The 21,299-nt window shown below is 54.4% G+C and overlaps 1 long non-coding RNA gene across 1 annotated transcript; it reads left to right on the top strand.

The window, feature by feature from the left end:
* Window positions 1-12,573: 12,573 nt before the first annotated feature.
* Window positions 12,574-18,024, top strand: LOC139081413 (uncharacterized). The gene is made up of 2 exons (XR_011536504.1): window positions 12,574-13,962; window positions 17,157-18,024. It is a non-coding gene; the product is annotated as an uncharacterized lncRNA (long non-coding RNA).
* The last annotated feature ends 3,275 nt before the right edge of the window (window positions 18,025-21,299 follow it).

The following is a 21,299-nucleotide window of genomic DNA, read 5'->3' as shown; positions in this document are numbered from 1 at the left end:
ATGCCCAAAAGTTGATTCCGGTCTGTCCGGTAGGTGGTTCCGGCGTGCACGGCACGTGGTTCTGGTACGTCTCAGAGGTGGTTGCGTATGCCCAACAGGTGATTCCGGACTGTCAGCCACGTGCTTCTGGCACGTCTGAGTGGTGGTTCCAACATGCCCGGCAGGTCATTTCGGAGAGTCGTCCAAGTGGTTCTGGAGTAGCCCGCAGGTGATTCTGGCGTGTCCGGCAGGTGGTTCCGCCGTGCTCGGCAGGTGGTTCAGGCATGGCCGTCACGTGGTTCCTGTCTGTCCAGGACGTGTTTCCAGCTTCTCCGGCAGGTGGTTCTGGTACGTCTGAGAGGTGGTTCCGCCATGGCTGGCAGGTGATTCCGGACCGTCCCCCAGGTGGTTCTGGCATAGCCAGCAGTTGATATTGGCCTGTCCGGCAGGTGGTTCCAGCGAGTCGAACAGGTGGCACCGGCGTTCTTGGCAGGTGGTTCCGGTCTGTCCGGTAGGTGTTTCCGGCGTGTGTGGTACGTGCTTCCGGCAGGTCTGAGAGGTGGTTCCGGCATGCGCGGCAGGTGATTCCGTAGTGTCCGCGAGGTGGTTCTGGCATACCCGGCAGGTGATTTTGGCGTGTCCGGCAGGTGTTTCTGGCGAGTCGAGCAGGTGGCTCCGGCATGCTCGGCAGGTGCTTCCGGCGTCTCCGGCACTTGGTTCTGGTGTGTCTGAGAGCTGGTTCCGGCATGTCCGGCAGATGATTCCGGAGTGTCCGCCAAGTGGTTCTGGCATACCCAGCAGGTGATTTTGGCGTGTCAGGGAGTTGGTACCGGTGAGTCGAGCAGGTGGTTCCGGCGTGCTCAGCAGGTGGTTCAGGCGGTTCTGGCAGGTGGTATCCGTCTGTTCGGGGTGTGGTTCCAGCATCTCATGAACACGTTTCTGGCACGTCTGATATGTGGTTCCTGCCGGCCCGACAGGTGTTTCTGCAGTGTCCGCCAAGCGGTTCTGGCGTAGTTGGCAGGTGATTTTGGCATGACTGGCAGGTGGTTCCAGCAAGCCTGGCAGGTGATTCCAAAGTGTTCACCAACTGGTTGTGGCGTAGCCGGCAGGTGATTTTTGCGTGATCGGCAGGTGGTTCTGGCGAGTCGAGCAGGTGGTTCCGGCGTGCTCGGCTGGTGCTTCCGGGGTCATTGGCACGGGGTTCTGGCATGTCTGAGAGGTGGTTCCTGCATGCCCGGCAAGTGATTCCGGAGTCTTCGCCAAGTGGTTCTGGCATAGTCGGCAGGTGATTTTGGCATGTCCGGCAGGTGGTTCAGGCGAGTTGAGCAGGTGGTTCCAACGTGCTTGGCAGGTGCTTCCGGCGTCTCCGGCACGTGTTTCTGGCACATCTGACAGGTGGTTCCGGCATGCCCGAAAGGTGATTCCGGTCTGTCCGGTAGGTGGTTCCAGCCTGCACGTCATGTGGTTCTGGTACTTCTCAGAGGTGGTTGCGCATGCCCAACAGGTGATTCCGGACTGTCCGCCACATGGTTCTGGCACGTCTGAGAGGTGGTTCCGGCATGCCCGGCAGGTCATCCCAGAGAGTCCTCCAAGTGGTTCTGGCATAACACGCAGGTGATTTTGGCGTGTCTGGCAGGTTGTTCCGTTGTGCTTGGCAGGTGGTTCAGGCTTGCCCGGCAGGTGGTTCCAGACTGTCCAGGACGTGTTTCCAGCTTCTCCGGCAGGTGGTTCTGGTATGTCTGAGAGGTGGTTCCGCCATGGCTGGCAGGTGATTCCGGACCGTCCCCCAGTTGGTTCTGGCATAGCCAGCAGTTGATATTGGCCTGTCCGGCAGGTGGTTCCAGCGAGTCGAACAGGTGGCGCCGGCGTTCTTGGCAGGTGGTTCCGGTCTGTCCGGTAGGTGATTCCGGCGTGTCCGGCACGTGCTTCCAGCACGTCTGAGAGGTGGTTCCGGCATGCGCGACAGGTGATTTCGGAGTGTCCGCCAGGTGGTTCTGGCGTACCCGGCAGGTGATTTTGGCGTGTGCGGCAGGTGTTTCTCGCGAGTCGAGCAGGTGGCTCCGGCATGCTCAGCAGGTGCTTCCGGCGTCTCCGGCACGTGGTTCTGGTGTGTCTGTGAGCTGGTTCCGGCATGTCCGGCAGATGATTCCTGAGTGTCCGTCAAGTGGTTCTGGCATACCCGGCTGGTGATTTGGGCATGTCAGGTAGGTGGTTCCGGCGAGTCGAGCAGGTGGCTCCGGCGTGCTCGGCAGGTTGTTCAGACGGGTCTGGCAGGTGTTTTCCGTCTGTTCGGGGTGTGGTTCCAGCATCTCATGCACATGGTTCTGGCACGTCTGAGATGTGGTTCCGGCCGGCCCGACAGGTGTTTCCACAGTGTCCGCCAAGCGGTTCTGGCGTAGTTGGCTGGTGATTTTGGCATGACCGGCAGGTGGTTCCAGCAAGACCGGCAGGTGATTCCGAAGTGTTCCCCAACTGGTTGTGGCGTAGCCGGCAGGTGATTTTTGCATATCCTGCAGGTGGTTCTGGCGAGTCGAGCAGGTGGTTCCGGCGTGCTCGGCAGGTGCTTCCGGGGTCATTGGCACATGGTTCTGGCATATCTGAGAGGTGGTTCCGGCATGCCCGGCAGGTGATTCCGGAGTGTTCGCCAAGTGTTTCCGGCGTAGCCGGCAGGTGATTTTGCATGTCCAGCGGTCGTTCCAGCGGGTCGAGCCGGTGGTTCCGGCATGTCCGGCAGGTGGTTCTGTGGTGTGCGGCACGAGGTTCAGTCTGAGAGGCTGTGCCGGCATGCCCCTCACGTGATTCCGGCTTGTCCCCGAAGTGGTTCTGGTGTAGCGGGCAGGTGATTTTGGCGTGTCCGGCCGGTGGTTCAGACGAGTTGAGCAGGTGGTTGCGACGTGCTCGGCAGGTGCTTCCGGCGTCTCCGGCACGTGTTTCTGGCACATCTGACTGGTGGTTCCGGCATGCCCAAAAGTTGATTCCGGTCTGTCCGGTAGGTGGTTCCGGCGTGCACGGCACGTGGTTCTGGTACGTCTCAGAGGTGGTTGCGTATGCCAAACAGGTGATTCCGGACTGTCCGCCACGTGCTTCTGGCACATCTGAGAGGTGGTTCCAACATGCCCGGCAGGTCATTTCGGAGAGTCGTCCAAGTGGTTCTGGCGTAGCCCGCAGGTGATTTTGGCGTGTCCGGCAGGTGGTTCCGCCGTGCTCGGCAGGTGGTTCAGGCATGGCCGTCACGTGGTTCCAGTCTGTCCAGGACGTGTTTCCAGCTTCTCCGGCAGGTGGTTCTGGTACGTCTGAGAGGTGGTTCCGCCATGGCTGGCAGGTGATCCCGGACTGTCCCCCAGGTGGTTCTGGCATAGCCAGCCGTTCATATTGGCCTGTCCGGCAGGTGGTTCCAGCGAGTCGAACAGGTGGCTCCGGCGTTCTTGGCAGGTGGTTCCGGTCTGTCCAGTAGGTGTTTCCGGCGTGTCTGGCACGTGCTTCTGGCACGTCTGAGAGGTGGTTCCGGCATGCGCGGCAGGTGATTCCGTAGTGTCCGCCAGGTGGTTCTGGCATACCCGGCAGGTGATTTTGGCGTGTCCGGCAGGTGTTTCCGGCGAGTCGAGCAGGTGGCTCCGGCATGCTCGACAGGTGCTTCCGGCGTCTCCGGCACTTGGTTCTGGTGTGTCTGAGAGCTGGTTCCGGCATGTCCGGCAGATGATTCCGGAGTGTCCGCCAAGTGGTTCTGGCATACCCAGCAGGTGATTTTGGCGTGTCAGGGAGGTGGTACCAGTGAGTCGAGCAGGTGGTTCCGGCGTGCTCAGCAGGTGGTTCAGGCGGTTCTGGCAGGTGGTATCCGTCTGTTCGGGGTGTGGTTCCAGCATCTCATGCACATGGTTCTGGCACGTCTGAGATGTGGTTCCGGCCGGCCCGACAGGTGTTTCCGCAGTGTCCGCCAAGCGGTTCTGGCGTAGTTGGCAGGTGATTTTGGCATGACTGGCAGGTGGTTCCAGCAAGCCTGGCAGGTGATTCCAAAGTGTTCACCAACTGGTTGTGGCGTAGCCGGCAGGTGATTTTTGCGTGATCGGCAGGTGGTTCTGGCGAGTCGAGCAGGTGGTTCCGGCGTGCTCGGCTGGTGCTTCCGGGGTCATTGGCACGGGGTTCTGGCATGTCTGAGAGGTGGTTCCTGCATGCCCGGCAAGTGATTCCGGAGTGTTCGCCAAGTGGTTCTGGCATAGTCGGCAGGTGATTTTGGCATATCCGGCAGGTGGTTCAGGCGAGTTGAGCAGGTGGTTCCAACGTGCTTGGCAGGTGCTTCCGGCGTCTCCGGCACGTGTTTCTGGCACATCTGACAGGTGGTTCCGGCATGCCCGAAAGGTGATTCCGGTCTGTCCGGTAGGTGGTTCCAGCCTGCACGGCATGTGGTTCTGGTACGTCTCAGAGGTGGTTGCGCATGCCCAACAGGTGATTCCGGACTGTCCGCCACATGGTTCTGGCACGTCTGAGAGGTGGTTCCGGCATGCCCGGCTGGTCATCCCAGAGAGTCCTCCAAGTGGTTCTGGCATAACACGCAGGTGATTTTGCCGTGTCTGGCAGGTTGTTCCGTTGTGCTTGGCTGGTGGTTCAGGCTTGGCCGGCAGGTGGTTCCAGACTGTCCAGGACGTGTTTCCAGCTTCTCCGGCAGGTGGTTCTGGTACGTCTGAGAGGTGGTTCCGCCATGGCTGGCAGGTGATTCCGGACCGTCCCCCAGGTGGTTCTGGCATAGCCAGCAGTTGATATTGGCCTGTCCGGCAGGTGGTTCCAGCGAGTCGAACAGGTGGCTCCGGCGTGCTCGGCAGGTGGTTCCGGTCTGTCCGGTAGGTGATTCCGGCGTGTCCGGCACGTGCTTCCGGCACGTCTGAGAGGTGGTTCCGGCATGCGCGACAGGTGGTTTCGGAGTGTCCGCCAGGTGGTTCTGGCGTACCCGGCAGGTGATTTTGGCGTGTCCGGCAGGTGTTTCTGGCGAGTCGAGCAGGTGGCTCCGGCATGCTCGGCAGGTGCTTCCGGCGTCTCCGGCACGTGGTTCTGGTGTGTCTGAGAGCTGGTTCCGGCATGTCCGGCAGATGATTCCGGAGTGTCCGCCAAGTGGTTCTGGCATACCCGGCTGGTGATTTGGGCATGTCAGGTAGGTGGTTCCGGCGAGTCGAGCAGGTGGCTCCGGCGTGCTCGGCAGGTTGTTCAGACGGGTCTGGCAGGTGTTTTCCGTCTGTTCGGGATGTGGTTCCAACATCTCATGCACATGGTTCTGGCACGTCTGAGATGTGGTTCCGGCCGGCCCGACAGGTGTTTCCACAGTGTCCGCCAAGTGGTACTGGCGTAGTTGGCAGGTGATTTTGGCATGACCGGCAGGTGGTTCCAGCAAGCCCGGCAGGTGATTCCGAAGTGTTCCCCAACTGGTTGTGGCGTAGCCGGCAGGTGATTTTTGCGTGTCCGGAAGGTGGTTCTGGCGAGTCGAGCAGGTGGTTCCGGCGTGCTCGGCAGGTGCTTCCGGGGTCATTGGCACGTGGTTCTGGCATATCTGGGAGGTGGTTCCGGCATGCCCGGCAGGTGATTCCGGAGTGTTCGCCAAGTGTTTCCGGCGTAGCCGGCAGGTGATTTTGCATGTCCAGCGGTCGTTCCGGCGGGTCGAGCCGGTGGTTCCGGCGTGTCCGGCAGGTGGTTCTGTGGTGTCTGGCACGAGGTTCAGTCTGAGAGGCTGTGCCGGCATGCCCCTCACGTGATTCCGGCTTGTCCCCGAAGTGGTGCTGGTGTAGCAGGCAGGAGATTTTGGCGTGTCCGGCAGGTGGTTCAGGCGAGTTGAGCAGGTGGTTGCCACGTGCTCGGCAGGTGCTTCCGGCGTCTCCGGCACGTATTTCTGGCACATCTGACTGGTGGTTCCGGCATGCCCAAAAGTTGATTCCGGTCTGTCCGGTAGGTGGTTCCGGCGTGCACGGCACGTGGTTCTGGTACGTCTCAGAGGTTGTTGCGTATGCCCAACAGGTGATTCCGGACTGTCCGCCACGTGCTTCTGGCACGTCTGAGAGGTGGTTCCAACATGCCCGGCAGTTCATTTCGGAGAGTCGTCCAAGTGGTTCTGGCGTAGCCCACAGGTGATTTTGGCATGACCGGCAGGTGGTTCCAGCAAGCCCGGCAGGTGATTCCGAAGTGTTCCCCAACTGGTTGTGGCGTAGCCGGCAGGTGATTTTTGCATGTCCGGCAGGTGGTTCTGGCGAGTCGAGCAGGTGGTTCCTTCGTGCTCGGCAGGTGCTTCCGGGGTCATTGGCACGTGGTTCTGGCATATCTGAGAGGTGGTTCCGGCATGCCCGGCAGGTGATTCCGGAGTGTTCGCCAAGTGTTTCCGGCGTAGCCAGCAGGTGATTTTGCATGTCCAGCGGTCGTTCCAGCGGGTCGAGCCGGTGGTTCCGGCGTGTCCGGCAGGTGGTTCCGGTCTGTCCGGCAGGTGGTTCTGTGGTGTCCGGCACGAGGTTCAGTCTGAGAGGCTGTGCCGGCATGCCCCTCACGTGATTCCGGCTTGTCCCCGAAGTGGTGCTGGTGTAGCGGGCAGGTGATTTTGGCGTGTCCGGCAGGTGGTTCAGCGAGTTGAGCAGGTGGTTGCGACGTGCTCGGCAGGTGCTTCCGGCGTCTCTGGCACGTGTTTCTGGCACATCTGACTGGTGGTTCCGGCATGCCCAAAAGTTGATTCCGGTCTGTCCGGTAGGTGGTTCCGGCGTGCACGGCACGTGGTTCTGGTACGTCTCAGAGGTGGTTGCGTATGCCCCACAGGTGATTCCGGACTGTCCGCCACGTGCTTCTGGCACGTCTGAGAGGTGGTTCCAACATGCCCGGCAGGTCATTTCGGAGAGTCGTCCAAGTGGTTCTGGCGTAGCCCGCAGGTGATTTTGGCGTGTCCGGCAGGTGGTTCCGCCGTGCTCGGCAGGTGGTTCAGGCATGGCCGTCACGTGGTTCCTGTCTGTCCAGGGCGTGTTTCCAGCTTCTCCAGCAGGTGGTTCTGGTACGTCTGAGGGGTGGTTCCGCCATGGCTGGCAGGTGATCCCGGACTGTCCCCCAGGTGGTTCTGGCATAGCCAGCAGTTGATATTGGCCTGTCCGGCAGGTGGTTCCAGCGAGTCGAACAGGTGGCTCCGGCGTTCTTGGCAGGTGGTTCCGGTCTGTCTGGTAGGTGTTTCCGGCGTGTCTGGCACGTGCTTCCGGCACATCTGAGAGGTCGTTCCGGCATGCGCGGCAGGTGATTCCGTAGTGTCCGCCAGGTGGTTCTGGCATACCCGGCAGGTGATTTTGGCGTGTCCGGCAGGTGTTTCTGGCGAGTCGAGCAGGTGGCTCCGGCATGCTCGGCAGGTGCTTCCGGCGTCTCCGGCACTTGGTTCTGGTGTGTCTGAGAGCTGGTTCCGGCATGTCCGGCAGATGATTCCGGAGTGTCCGCCAAGTGGTTCTGGCATACCCAGCAGGTGATTTTGGCGTGTCAGGGAGGTGGTACCGCTGAGTCGAGCAGGTGGTTCCGGCGTGCTCAGCAGGTGGTTCAGGCGGTTCTGGCAGGTGGTATCCGTCTGTTCGGGGTGTGGTTCCAGCATCTCATGAACACGTTTCTGGCACGTCTGAGATGTGGGTCCTGCCGGCCCGACAGGTGTTTCCGCAGTGTCCGCCAAGCGGTTCTGGCGTAGTTGGCAGGTGATTTTGGCATGACTGGCAGGTGGTTCCAGCAGGCCTGGCAGGTGATTCCAATGTGTTCACCAACTGGTTGTGGCGTAGCCGGCAGGTGATTTTTGCGTGATCGGCAGGTGGTTCTGGCGAGTCGAGCAGGTGGTTCCGGCGTGCTCGGCTGGTGCTTCCGGGGTCATTGGCACGGGGTTCTGGCATGTCTGAGAGGTGGTTCCTGCATGCCCGGCAAGTGATTCCGGAGTGTTCGCCAAGTGGTTCTGGCATAGTCGGCAGGTGATTTTGGCATGTCCGGCAGGTGGTTCAGGCGAGTTGAGCAGGTGGTTCCAACGTGCTTGGCAGGTGCTTCCGGCGTCTCCGGCACGTGTTTCTGGCACATCTGACAGGTGGTTCCGGCATGCCCGAAAGGTGATTCCGGTCTGTCCGGTAGGTGGTTCCAGCCTGCACGGCATGTGGTTCTGGTACGTCTCAGAGGTGGTTGCGCATGCCCAACAGGTGATTCCGGACTGTCCGCCACATGGTTCTGGCACGTCTGAGATGTGGTTCCGGCATGCCCGGCAGGTCATCCCAGAGAGTCCTCCAAGTGGTTGTGGCATAACACGCAGGTGATTTTGGCGTGTCTGGCAGGTTGTTCCGTTGTGCTTGGCAGGTGGTTCAGGCTTGGCCGGCAGGTGGTTCCAGACTGTCCAGGACGTGTTTCCAGCTTCTCCGGCAGGTGGTTCTGGTACGTCTGAGAGGTGGTTCCGCCATGGCTGGCAGGTGATCCCGGACCGTCCCCCAGGTGGTTCTGGCATAGCCAGCAGTTGATATTGGCCTGTCCGGCAGGTGGTTCCAGCGAGTCGAACAGGTGGCTCCGGCGTGCTCGGCAGGTGGTTCCGGTCTGTCCGGTAGGTGATTCCGGCGTGTCCGGCACGTGCTTCCGGCACGTCTGAGAGGTGGTTCCGGCATGCGCGACAGGTGATTTCGGAGTGTCCGCCAGGTGGTTCTGGCGTAGCCAGCAGGTGATTTTGGCGTGTCCGGCAGGTGTTTCTGGCGAGTCGAGCAGGTGGCTCCGGCATGCTCGGCAGGTGCTTCCGGCGTCTCCGGCACGTGGTTCTGGTGTGTCTGAGAGCTGGTTCCGGCATGTCCGGCTGATGATTCCGGAGTGTCCGCCAAGTGTTTCTGGCATACCCGGCTGGTGATTTGGGCATGTCAGGTAGGTGGTTGCGGCGAGTCGAGCAGGTGGCTCCGGCGTGCTCGGCAGGTTGTTCAGACGGGTCTGGCAGGTGTTTTCCGTCTGTTCGGGGTGTGGTTCCAGCATCTCATGCACATGGTTCTGGCACGTCTGAGATGTGGTTCCGGCCGGCCCGACAGGTGTTTCCACAGTGTCCGCCAAGTGGTACTGGCGTAGTTGGCTGGTGATTTTGGCCTGACCGGCAGGTGGTTCCAGCAAGCCCGGCAGGTGATTCCGAAGTGTTCCCCAACTGGTTGTGGGGTAGCCGGCAGGTGATTTTTGCGTGTCCGGCAGGTGGTTCTGGCGAGTCGAGCAGGTGGTTCCGGCATGCTCGGCAGGTGCTTCCGGGGTCATTGGCACGTGGTTCTGGCATATCTGAGAGGTGGTTCCGGCATGCCCGGCAGGTGATTCCGGAGTGTTCGCCAGGTGTTCCCGGCGTAGCCGGCAGGTGATTCTGCATGTCCAGCGGTCGTTCCGGCGGGTCGAGCCGGTGGTTCCGGCGTGTCCGGCAGGTGGTTCCGGTCTGTCCGGCAGGTGGTTCTGTGGTGTCTGGCACGAGGTTCAGTCTGAGAGGCTGTGCCGGCATGCCCCTCACGAGATTCCGGCTTGTCCCCGAAGTGGTGCTGGTGTAGCGGGCAGGTGATTTTGGCGTGTCCGGCAGGTGGTTCAGGCGAGTTGAGCAGGTGGTTGCCACGTGCTCGGCAGGTGCTTCCGCCGTCTCCGGCCCGTGTTTCTGGCACATCTGACTGGTGGTTCCGGCATGCCCAAAAGTTGATTCCGGTCTGTCCGGTAGGTGGTTCCGGCGTGCACGGCACGTGGTTCTGGTACGTGTCAGAGGTGGTTGCGTATGCCCAACAGGTGATTCCGGACTGTCCGCCACGTGCTTCTGGCACGTCTGAGAGGTGGTTCCAACTTGCCCGGCAGGTCATTTCGGAGAGTCGTCCAAGTGGTTCTGGCGTAGCCCGCAGGTGATTTTGGCATGTCCGGCAGGTGGTTCAGGCGAGTTGAGCAGGTGGTTCCAACGTGCTTGGCAGGTGCTTCCGGCGTCTCCGGCACGTGTTTCTGGCACATCTGACAGGTGGTTCCGGCATGCCCGAAAGGTGATTCCGGTCTGTCCGGTAGGTGGTTCCAGCCTGCACGTCATGTGGTTCTGGTACTTCTCAGAGGTGGTTGCGCATGCCCAACAGGTGATTCCGGACTGTCCGCCACATGGTTCTGGCACGTCTGAGAGGTGGTTCCGGCATGCCCGGCAGGTCATCCCAGAGAGTCCTCCAAGTGGTTCTGGCATAACACGCAGGTGATTTTGGCGTGTCTGGCAGGTTGTTCCGTTGTGCTTGGCAGGTGGTTCAGGCTTGGCCGGCAGGTGGTTCCAGACTGTCCAGGACGTGTTTCCAGCTTCTCCGGCAGGTGGTTCTGGTACGTCTGAGAGGTGGTTCCGCCATGGCTGGCAGGTGATTCCGGACCGTCCCCCAGTTGGTTCTGGCATAGCCAGCAGTTGATATTGGCCTGTCCGGCAGGTGGTTCCAGCGAGTCGAACAGGTGGCTCCGGCGTGCTCGGCAGGTGGTTCCGTTCTGTCCGGTAGGTGATTCCGGCGTGTCCGGCACGTGCTTCCAGCACGTCTGAGAGGTGGTTCCGGCATGCGCGACAGGTGATTTCGGAGTGTCCGCCAGGTGGTTCTGGCGTACCCGGCAGGTGATTTTGGCGTGTGCGGCAGGTGTTTCTGGCAAGTCAAGCAGGTGGCTCCGGCATGCTCAGCAGGTGCTTCCGGCGTCTCCGGCACGTGGTTCTGGTGTGTCTGTGAGCTGGTTCCGGCATGTCCGGCAGATGATTCCTGAGTGTCCGCCAAGTGGTTCTGGCATACCCGGCTGGTGATTTGGGCATGTCAGGTAGTTGGTTCCGGCGAGTCGAGCAGGTGGCTCCGGCGTGCTCGGCAGGTTGTTCAGACGGGTCTGGCAGGTGTTTTCCGTCTGTTCGGGGTGTGGTTCCAGCATCTCATGCACATGGTTCTGGCACGTCTGAGATGTGGTTCCGGCCGGCCCGACAGGTGTTTCCACAGTGTCCGCCAAGCGGTTCTGGCGTAGTTGGCTGGTGATTTTGGCATGACCGGCAGGTGGTTCCAGCAAGACCGGCAGGTGATTCCGAAGTGTTCCCCAACTGGTTGTGGCGTAGCCGGCAGGTGATTTTTGCATATCCGGCAGGTGGTTCTGGCGAGTCGAGCAGGTGGTTCCGGCGTGCTCGGCAGGTGCTTCCGGGGTCATTGGCACGTGGTTCTGGCATATCTGAGAGTTGGTTCCGGCATGCCCGGCAGGTGATTCCGGAGTGTTCGCCAAGTGTTTCCGGCGTAGCCAGCAGGTGATTTTGCATGTCCAGCTGTCGTTCCAGCGGGTCGAGCCAGTGGTTCCGGCATGTCCGGCAGGTGGTTCTGTGGTGTGCGGCACGAGGTTCAGTCTGAGAGGCTGTGCCGGCATGCTCCTCACGTGATTCCGGCTTGTCCCCGAAGTGGTTCTGTTGTAGCGGGCAGGTGATTTTGGCGTGTCCGTCCGGTGGTTCAGACGAGTTGAGCAGGTGGTTGCGACGTGCTTGGCAGGTGCTTCCGGCGTCTCCGGCCCGTGTTTCTGGCACATCTGACTGGTGGTTCCGGCATGCCCAAAAGTTGATTCCGGTCTGTCCGGTAGGTGGTTCCGGCGTGCACGGCACGTGGTTCTGGTACGTCTCAGACGTGGTTGCGTATGCCCAACAGGTGATTCCGGACTGTCCGACACGTGCTTCTGGCACGTCTGAGAGGTGGTTCCAACTTGCCCGGCAGGTCATTTCGGAGAGTCGTCCAAGTGGTTCTGGCGTAGCCCGCAGGTGATTTTGGCGTGTCCGGCAGGTGGTTCCGCCGTGCTCGGCAGGTGGTTCAGGCATGGCCGTCACGTGGTTCCAGTCTGTCCAGGACGTGTTTCCAGCTTCTCCGGCAGGTGGTTCTGGTACGTCTGAGAGGTGGTTCCGCCATGGCTGGCAGGTGATCCCGGACTGTCCCCCAGGTGGTTCTGGCATAGCCAGCAGTTGATATTGGCCTGTCCGGCAGGTGGTTCCAGCGAGTCGAACAGGTGGCTCCGGCGTTCTTGGCAGGTGGTTCCGGTCTGTCCGGTAGGTGTTTCCGGCGTGTGTGGCACGTGCTTCCGGCACGTCTGAGAGGTGGTTCCGGCATGCGCGGCAGGTGATTCCGTAGTGTCCGCCAGGTGGTTCTGGCATACCCGGCAGGTGATTTTGGCGTGTCCGGCAGGTGTTTCTGGCGTGTCGAGCAGGTGGCTCCGGCATGCTCGGCAGGTGCTTCCGGCGTCTCCGGCACTTGGTTCTGGTGTGTCTGAGAGCTGGTTCCGGCATGTCCGGCAGATGATTCCGGAGTGTCCGCCAAGTGGTTCTGGCATACCCAGCAGGTGATTTTGGCGTGTCAGGGAGGTGGTACCGGTGAGTCGAGCTGGTGGTTCCGGCGTGCTCAGCAGGTGGTTCAGGCGGTTCTGGCAGGTGGTATCCGTCTGTTCGGGGTGTGGTTCCAGCATCTCATGAACACGTTTCTGGCACGTCTGAGATGTGGTTCCAGCTGGCCCGACAGGTGTTTCCGCAGTGTCCGCCAAGCGGTTCTGGCGTAGTTGGCAGGTGATTTTGGCATGACTGGCAGGTGGTTCCAGCAAGCCTGGCAGGTGATTCCAAAGTGTTCACTGCTGGGAGCCGTGGCTACATCATTTGATCGGCTGTTTGACAGGGTCCAGCCGATTAACGCTGAGGGGTGCAGGGTCGCCCCTTGGTGAAGAATAACCGGCCAGCCCCTCACATAGTTCTGAAACCTGTGCTGCTTTTAACTGCCCTTCATTCCTTTTCCTTTCTTAACCTCCAGTTTTCACTCCTTTGGGTGGCTGCTTGGGAGGCACTACCTCCCGGGAAAATTAGATACAGTAAGAGAATGTGACCACCTGCAGGTAACTTTCAAGATATTTTTCAGTTAATTAATGGAGGAGCACACAGTCCCATGTGAGACAATCAGAAAGGAATCCTGCCCAGATAAGATGTCGAATTAGGTTTATGGCCTCCATCTGGTTAATGTTTCCTTCTCCCTCCAGTTCTTTGTCTAAATATACATATGCATCGTCCTTCTAAGTTTGCTGGTTAATTGGATGATCAAGAAGTATCTATATATTATTCTTGACCTTCTGCTTTCTGTTAAAATGTTATAGAGGTTTTCTCCTAAAAGCAATAAACAATAAATAATTGGTGAGTAGAAGGGCCGAGGGGTGCAAGAATGCCCCTCGGTGAAGAATGGCCGGCCAACACCCCCGATATTTTCTGAATTATATGCATGCTTTCTATCAAGGTTATGTGTATACTTATTTCTCTTTTTTATTCTTGAAGATTTATAGTTTAGCTTAGCTTTTCAGCCCTTTACTTTACTAACAATATGATACTTTCTCCGGCAGTGTACTTAAGGGACCGTTAGCTCTACAATCTAAAAGACAAAGGAATGCTTCCACCCCCTAAAGGGCGCGAAAAAGTAAAGATGTTTAACTGCCCGCTGAGAATGCAGATAGCCCTGGGGATAAGACACCCTGGAGTCACCTTTTGTTCCCATTAACCATCTACACTAATGGCGTAAATGATTGAGGGAGGCAGGGATGGCTCCACCAGGATGTAACCAGACGGGCTGCTGCCCTGTCCGGAGGCCTGGACCTTCTCTCTTTGATTTAACTTTACCATGAATTACAACAGACGCCTAGGTACTTATCTCCTTTAGCTTAGAGACAACAAACACTAGTTAATTGCAGAGAAGACGATCATTAACCTTATGCTCTATAGAATAGAATGCTAATAAATATTCTTGTGCTCGTTTCTTACTTCCTTATCTCTCTGAGAATATTTGTAAAACTATTTCTGTACTAATCCTGAAAAATATATAAACGACACTTGTGCACAGTAAAGTCGGACTTGCTAACACCAACCCAAGTCTCACGTCCCCTTTATTTTCCCCCTCCCTCATCGCGCCGACGCCGTCCATCCCTCAGGAACCTGGACTCCGCCGGGGCGGGACCCCGGCAAGTGGCGCCCGAACAGGGACCTGAAGGGTAAGTTCCCCCCACTTCTCGGGACGGATAGGATCCTACCCAGGGCTGGAAAGAAGAGCCCCCTTTAGCCCCTCTCTGCCAAAGGGAGAGTGAGGAAAGGACAGAAGGGTAGTAGGTGTTAAGAACTTTGAGAAGTTTTTGCCCCTCTCTAGAAAGGGAGAGTGAAATAATAATAATAATAATAATAATAATAATAATAATTGAGAAGTTTTTGCCCCTCTCTAGAAAGGGAGAGTGAAATAAAAATAATAATAATAATAATAATAATAATAATAATTGAGAAGTTTTTTGCCCCTCTCTAGAAAGGGAGAGTGAAATAAAAATAATAATAATAATAATAATAATAGAGAAGTTTTTGCCCCTCTCTAGAAAGGGAGAGTGAAATAAAAAAATAAAAATAATAATAATAATAATAATAATAGAGAAGTTTTAGTCCCTCTCCGGAAAGGGAGAGTGAAATAAGGTTAGGAAGAATAAGAAGTATTAAGAACTTTTGAGAAGTTTTGGGCCATACTGAGTCTAAAGAAAGAAGGCTCTGTATAGAAATAATAACATGTATGCTTGCAAAAAAGAGACATAAAAGCCTCTTTGGGACAGATTTCTACATTCCTACATTTTTACAAGAACAATGTCCCTGGTTCCCCGAAGAGGAAACTGTTAATTTGGAAACCTGGATGATAGTGGGAACACAACTTAGAAGCTGATTTTCTTTATAAAGAGGTTATATCAACTTTGCCTAAGTATGTTTTAAAATGTCTAACTGGGAATACTTCCTTGTGCAACATTATAAGAGCAAGACCTGTTAAGTTCTGGCTGTGGGTCCTGTCACCACGCAGCAGCTCTGCCTGCCCATGGGTCCTGTCCCCATGCTATTCCACGCTATTCTCTAAATAAAAGAGCACTGCCACCAAATCTTGAGAGCCCAGGAAATCTTTCTCTCGACTCCTCGGCTCACCAACCCTGCATCATTTCTGGTGGACTTGCTTCATCGGCTTGTGAGCTCAAGTTCTGGTAAGTGCCCTATTTTTTCCTTGTGACTTTCTCTTTTTCAAGGATGGATCTAAATTCACTGCTCCATCGGGAACCTTCTCGGACAGCTGTATGAATCCACTTTTGCTGCCCATGGCTACTCTATGGGGCAAATTGTGGCATTCAGCCTGAAGAGAATCAGTACCTTAAGCCTGAGGGTGATGGAAAATGAATTAATCCATTCCTTCCTGACTCTATCTCTAATAGACAAATTTTAAATGGGCACGGGTCGGCCACTTAAGTCATTAGGACGGCCGCCAATCTCCAAGACTCCCGTGGAAGGTTTCTTTTCCTAAGGCTGGAATGGGACCCCTCCCTCTGGCACCTGACCATACTCTGAACTGCGGGAAAAGTCCCAATCGGGACTCCAGTTCAAGGAAAGTACCAAACTCTAACCTTTGGTTGAGTGTGGGAACCCCTTCTTGGGAGAATGGCTCCAGGCTGCAATTGGGTAGAATGTCCCCCAGACTGGCGGAAAGTTCCTCACTGTTTTTCTCTATCCTTTTATCCTGGGAATCATTCACCAGGCACTTATGACTGCCAGGCATAATAGGGAAGGTATACAAGAGATGCATGCAGGGGGACAAGAGATACATGCAGGGGGATGCCCCCATCACCCCTTGCTATAGGAATCCCACAGGCAGAACAAGTAGAACGCTGCCCTAGGCTCAGGAGATTTGCAAGGTAATGGACCCTTTTCTTTCCTCTCTCTTAAAGTTACAGTGACCATTTTTGGCTCCTTTTGAGCTTTGCAGTTGAGAGACAAAGAAATCTTTAAAATATCATAGGCTCCACCTCTGGGAGCGCCCCCCCTGGTTTCCGGGCCTGATCACCCTGGCAACCAAGTGGGGTGCCCTCTCTTGGAGATTGACTCATTACCTGATTGATGGCAGTGATTTTTAAAACAATAGGTGTGAAGGCTCTGTGTCTGTGTGTCTATATGTGTGTGATATTTTTACCTCCGGGTGATATGGCCAATACTAAGAGTTCTGTTTAATTGGCTTAAATTAAGCGCTCACATAAATTCTAAATACAATAGTAATTAACCCACTGTCTTTTAAGATGATATGGATTAACCTTTGGTTAATGAAAACTTAAGTTTGTTGGTTTGATTGAAATGTTTGGATATGTCCTCAGAGTTAGCACTGCATATGCAAATATGCAGCCTGGGTTTCCTAGTCAAATAAGTTCATGTTGTCTGTTAGAAATTTGTCAGCATAATAACTTTAAATGATAGCTGTTTGTCTAATGTCTCAAAGTTCTTGTGGGTAATCTAAACATCATTATTGGGAACAAATGGTTTCTAACTCTACCTAAAAGACAAATCTGTTTTGTTAATTCTAAACTAATCAGGCTTATTTGGTCTAAAGTTACATGGGAAACATTGTCAGATAAAGTGATAATAATCTTTCTTGGTTGGTAGTATGTGGGTAAATGTTACTGATATAAGTGTTTTAGAAATTATATACATGCCTAAATTCTGATGTATCCTGGCTATCAGCCATAATTCTAATTATTAGTTTAAGGTGTTGTATATCACAGAGATAACCAAGTTTCTCTGTCAATCATCATTTTTAAGTCTTTTATTGTTTACAGTCAGTTATTGTTTTACTCTACTTTTTGCTTTTGCAAATATGTCTCATCTTCAGGAAAATTCATGGAAAGGACTCTAACACTCTAGAATACAGGTTTCTAATAAACGCTCAGATTGTAAAACTAAACTGGGTAAAAATTACAGAACTCCAACAGAGAAACTGATGACCTCACAAACTGCTGACAGAAGATTAAGATCAAGAACCAATTACACAGGACAGAATAAACTGATAGGGATGATTATAATTTTTATGACTTTTTAATTGAGATATTACTGATTTTTAATATTTTGCTTTTTTCCAGAGTTAAGAAAATCTTTTTCTCTATTCTCTTAAAGAACTATGACTTACAGCAATTTATAAACAAAATTGAAACATTTGTCTTTTCCTCGCTATCTGAGCCCCCCAAAACAACAGTTGGAACAATTACAAGGAGGAGAGCTCAAATATAGCTCTCCCCGTCTTTTACTAAGTCATGCTCTGTTTGTGATAAATTTTCTCAATTTAGATTTTCATGGTGAGTCACCTATGATGAGACATTGGAATGATAATAAACAAAATATTTTACTACAGGTCAAATGGAAGGACCTGCTTACAGGACAGTGGAAAGGTCCTGATATTCTCTTAACTATCGGTCGAGGATATGCTTGCATATTTCCACAGGACACTTCATCTCCTTGGTGGATTCCTGATCATCTGATTCGACATGTACCGCAAGCAGCCTCTGCCCCCACCTCCACCAAGGCAGACGAGCCCCAGCTTCCGAGTCAAGATAGATGATGAATCTCCCCCAGTAGCCCAGATGAGACGACTTTCACTCCGCGAGAAACCTTCTAAACGTCTGGCTCCCCGTCCGCACTCGCCTCCGCCCTCCTATTCTTTCTACTGACTCTGGCAAAATTCAACCACACTTGTTGCAGGCCATAGCCGCTTTACACAATGTTGTACTGATTAGACCAACAGGATCACAGTTGTATAAGGTTAAGGCCTGTGTCCTGGCCCCTTATGTTTTCTTGGCCTTTCCTGTACACAGTTTTGCTATGTCTATCTCTTTTAATAATTCTCGTTATGATATCTCCTGTCCAGATTGTATTTTTAACTAATTGTTTGAGCCCTGATGTAGAGGTACAAGCTGTAATCGTATTACAACAACCCCCCTGCCTCATGCTGCCTGTTCACCTGTCTGGACCTTGGTATGATGATGTTGGATTGCTTACTTTGAAACAGGCTACTGATCTTTTACAGCGCCCCCGCCGGTTTATCTCTGCTTTAATATTGGGTATCTCAGCCTTGATTGCATTAGCAACCTCTCTCACTGTATCTGCTGTAGCGCTGACTAAACAAATACATACTGCCTCTTATGTAGACGATCTTTCTAAGAATACCACTCTTGCCCTAACTACCCAAGAAATAATAGACGAAAAACTGGAGGCAAAGGAAACGCTCTGGAAGAGGCAATATTACAGATAGGACAAGAACTTACAAATTTGAAGGTTAAACTGGCCTTGCGATGTTATGTGTCCTATAGATGGATCTGTGGGACTCCTCTTAAGGTAAATCAATCTCTACACTCCTGGGAGAAAATTAAAAATCATATCCAGGGAATATGGAACCATTCAGACTTTAGTCTAGACATTTGTGACTTACATAGACAAATTAATAATATTAATCAGGCTAAAGAATCCTTTTCTGCTTCTGAAGTGGCCACCAACTTTTTCACCTCTCTGACCTCTTTTGTAGGGGAGAAAAATTGGAGCTCCTTTATTGTTAATATTGCTGTCGCCATTGGTGCTCTAATGATTTGTCTTTGCCTTTTTCCAGTCTTTCTCAAGTTAATATTCAACTCTATAAGTCGGGTTTCAGCAGAATTACATCTGTTGGCCTTAAAAAGTAAAAAAGGGGGAGATGCTGGGAGCCGTGGCTACATCATTTGATCGGCTGTTTGACAGGGTCCAGCCGATTAACGCTGAGGGGTGCAGGGTCGCCCCTTGGTGAAGAATAACCGGCCAGCCCCTCACATAGTTCTGAAACCTGTGCTGCTTTTAACTGCCCTTCATTCCTTTTCCTTTCTTAACCTCCAGTTTTCACTCCTTTGGGTGGCTGCTTGGGAGGCACTACCTCCCGGGAAAATTAGATACAGTAAGAGAATGTGACCACCTGCAGGTAACTTTCAAGATATTTTTCAGTTAATTAATGGAGGAGCACACAGTCCCATGTGAGACAATCAGAAAGGAATCCTGCCCAGATAAGATGTCGAATTAGGTTTATGGCCTCCATCTGGTTAATGTTTCCTTCTCCCTCCAGTTCTTTGTCTAAATATACATATGCATCGTCCTTCTAAGTTTGCTGGTTAATTGGATGATCAAGAAGTATCTATATATTATTCTTGACCTTCTGCTTTCTGTTAAAATGTTATAGAGGTTTTCTCCTAAAAGCAATAAACAATAAATAATTGGTGAGTAGAAGGGCCGAGGGGTGCAAGAATGCCCCTCGGTGAAGAATGGCCGGCCAACACCCCCGATATTTTCTGAATTATATGCATGCTTTCTATCAAGGTTATGTGTATACTTATTTCTCTTTTTTATTCTTGAAGATTTATAGTTTAGCTTAGCTTTTCAGCCCTTTACTTTACTAACAATATGATACTTTCTCCGGCAGTGTACTTAAGGGACCGTTAGCTCTACAATCTAAAAGACAAAGGAATGCTTCCACCCCCTAAAGGGCGCGAAAAAGTAAAGATGTTTAACTGCCCGCTGAGAATGCAGATAGCCCTGGGGATAAGACACCCTGGAGTCACCTTTTGTTCCCATTAACCATCTACACTAATGGCGTAAATGATTGAGGGAGGCAGGGATGGCTCCACCAGGATGTAACCAGACGGGCTGCTGCCCTGTCCGGAGGCCTGGACCTTCTCTCTTTGATTTAACTTTACCATGAATTACAACAGACGCCTAGGTACTTATCTCCTTTAGCTTAGAGACAACAAACACTAGTTAATTGCAGAGAAGACGATCATTAACCTTATGCTCTATAGAATAGAATGCTAATAAATATTCTTGTGCTCGTTTCTTACTTCCTTATCTCTCTGAGAATATTTGTAAAACTATTTCTGTACTAATCCTGAAAAATATATAAACGACACTTGTGCACAGTAAAGTCGGACTTGCTAACACCAACCCAAGTCTCACGTCCCCTTTATTTTCCCCCTCCCTCATCGCGCCGACGCCGTCCATCCCTCAGGAACCTGGACTCCGCCGGGGCGGGACCCCGGCAGTTCACCAACTGGTTGTGGCGTAGCCGGCAGGTGATTTTTGCGTGATCGGCAGGTGGTTCTGGCGAGTCGAGCAGGTGGTTCCGGCGTGCTCGGCTGGTGCTTCCGGGGTCATTGGCACGGGGTTCTGGCATGTCTGAGAGGTGGTTCCTGCATGCCCGGCAAGTGATTCCGGAGTGTTCGCCAAGTGGTTCTGGCATAGTCGGCAGGTGATTTTGGCATGTCCGGCAGGTGGTTCAGGCGAGTTGAGCAGGTGGTTCCAACGTGCTTGGCAGGTGCTTCCGGCGTCTCCGGCACGTGTTTCTGGCACATCTGACAGGTGGTTCCGGCATGCCCGAAAGGTGATTCCGGTCTGTCCGGTAGGTGGTTCCAGCCTGCACGGCATGTGGTTCTGGTACGTCTCAGAGGTGGTTGCGCATGCCCAACAGGTGATTCCGGTCTGTCCGCCACATGGTTCTGGCACGTCTGAGAGGTGGTTCCGGCATGCCCGGCAGGTCATCCCAGAGAGTCCTCCAAGTGGTTCTGGCATAACACGCAGGTGATTTTGGCGTGTCTGGCAGGTTGTTCCGTTGTGCTTGGCAGGTGGTTCAGGCTTGGCCGGCAGGTGGTTCCAGACTGTCCAGGACGTGTTTCCAGCTTCTCCGGCAGGTGGTTCTGGTACGTCTGAGAGGTGGTTCCGCCATGGCTGGCAGGTGATTCCGGACCGTCCCCCAGTTGGTTCTGGCATAGCCAGCAGTTGATATTGGCCTGTCCGGCAGGTGGTTCCAGCGAGTCGAACAGGTGGCTCCGGCGTGCTCGGCAGGTGGTTCCGTTCTGTCCGGTAGGTGATTCCGGCGTGTCCGGCACGTGCTTCCGGCACGTCTGAGAGCTGGTTCCGGCATGCGCGACAGGTGGTTTCGGAGTGTCCGCCAGGTGGTTCTGGCGTACCCGGCAGGTGATTTTGGCGTGTCCGGCAGGTGTTTCTGGCGAATCGAGCAGGTGGCTCCGGCATGCTCGGCAGGTGCTTCCGGCGTCTCCGGCACGTGGTTCTGGTGTGTCTGAGAGCTGGTTCCGGCATGTCCGGCAGATGATTCTGTAGTGTCCGCCAAGTGGTTCTGGCATACCCGGCTGGTGATTTGGGCATGTCAGGTAGGTGGTTCCGGCGAGTCGAGCAGGTGGCTCCGGCGTGCTCGGCAGGTTGTTCAGACGGGTCTGGCAGGTGTTTTCCGTCTGTTCGGGGTGTGGTTCCAGCATCTCATGCACATGGTTCTGGCACGTCTGAGATGTGGTTCCGGCCGGCCCGACAGGTGTTTCCACAGTGTCCGCCAAGTGGTACTGGCGTAGTTGGCAGGTGATTTTGGCATGACCGGCAGGTGGTTCCAGCAAGCCCGGCAGGTGATTCCGAAGTGTTCCCCAACTGGTTGTGGCGTAGCCGGCAGGTGATTTTTGCGTGTCCGGCAGGTGGT

This window comes from Equus przewalskii, unplaced genomic scaffold, assembly GCF_037783145.1.
Source record: "Equus przewalskii isolate Varuska unplaced genomic scaffold, EquPr2 contig_R2086, whole genome shotgun sequence".
NCBI classification, from domain to species: Eukaryota; Metazoa; Chordata; class Mammalia; order Perissodactyla; family Equidae; genus Equus; species Equus przewalskii.
Note: the sequence above shows the minus strand (reverse complement) of the source record. Positions and strands in the feature narration are given on the sequence as shown.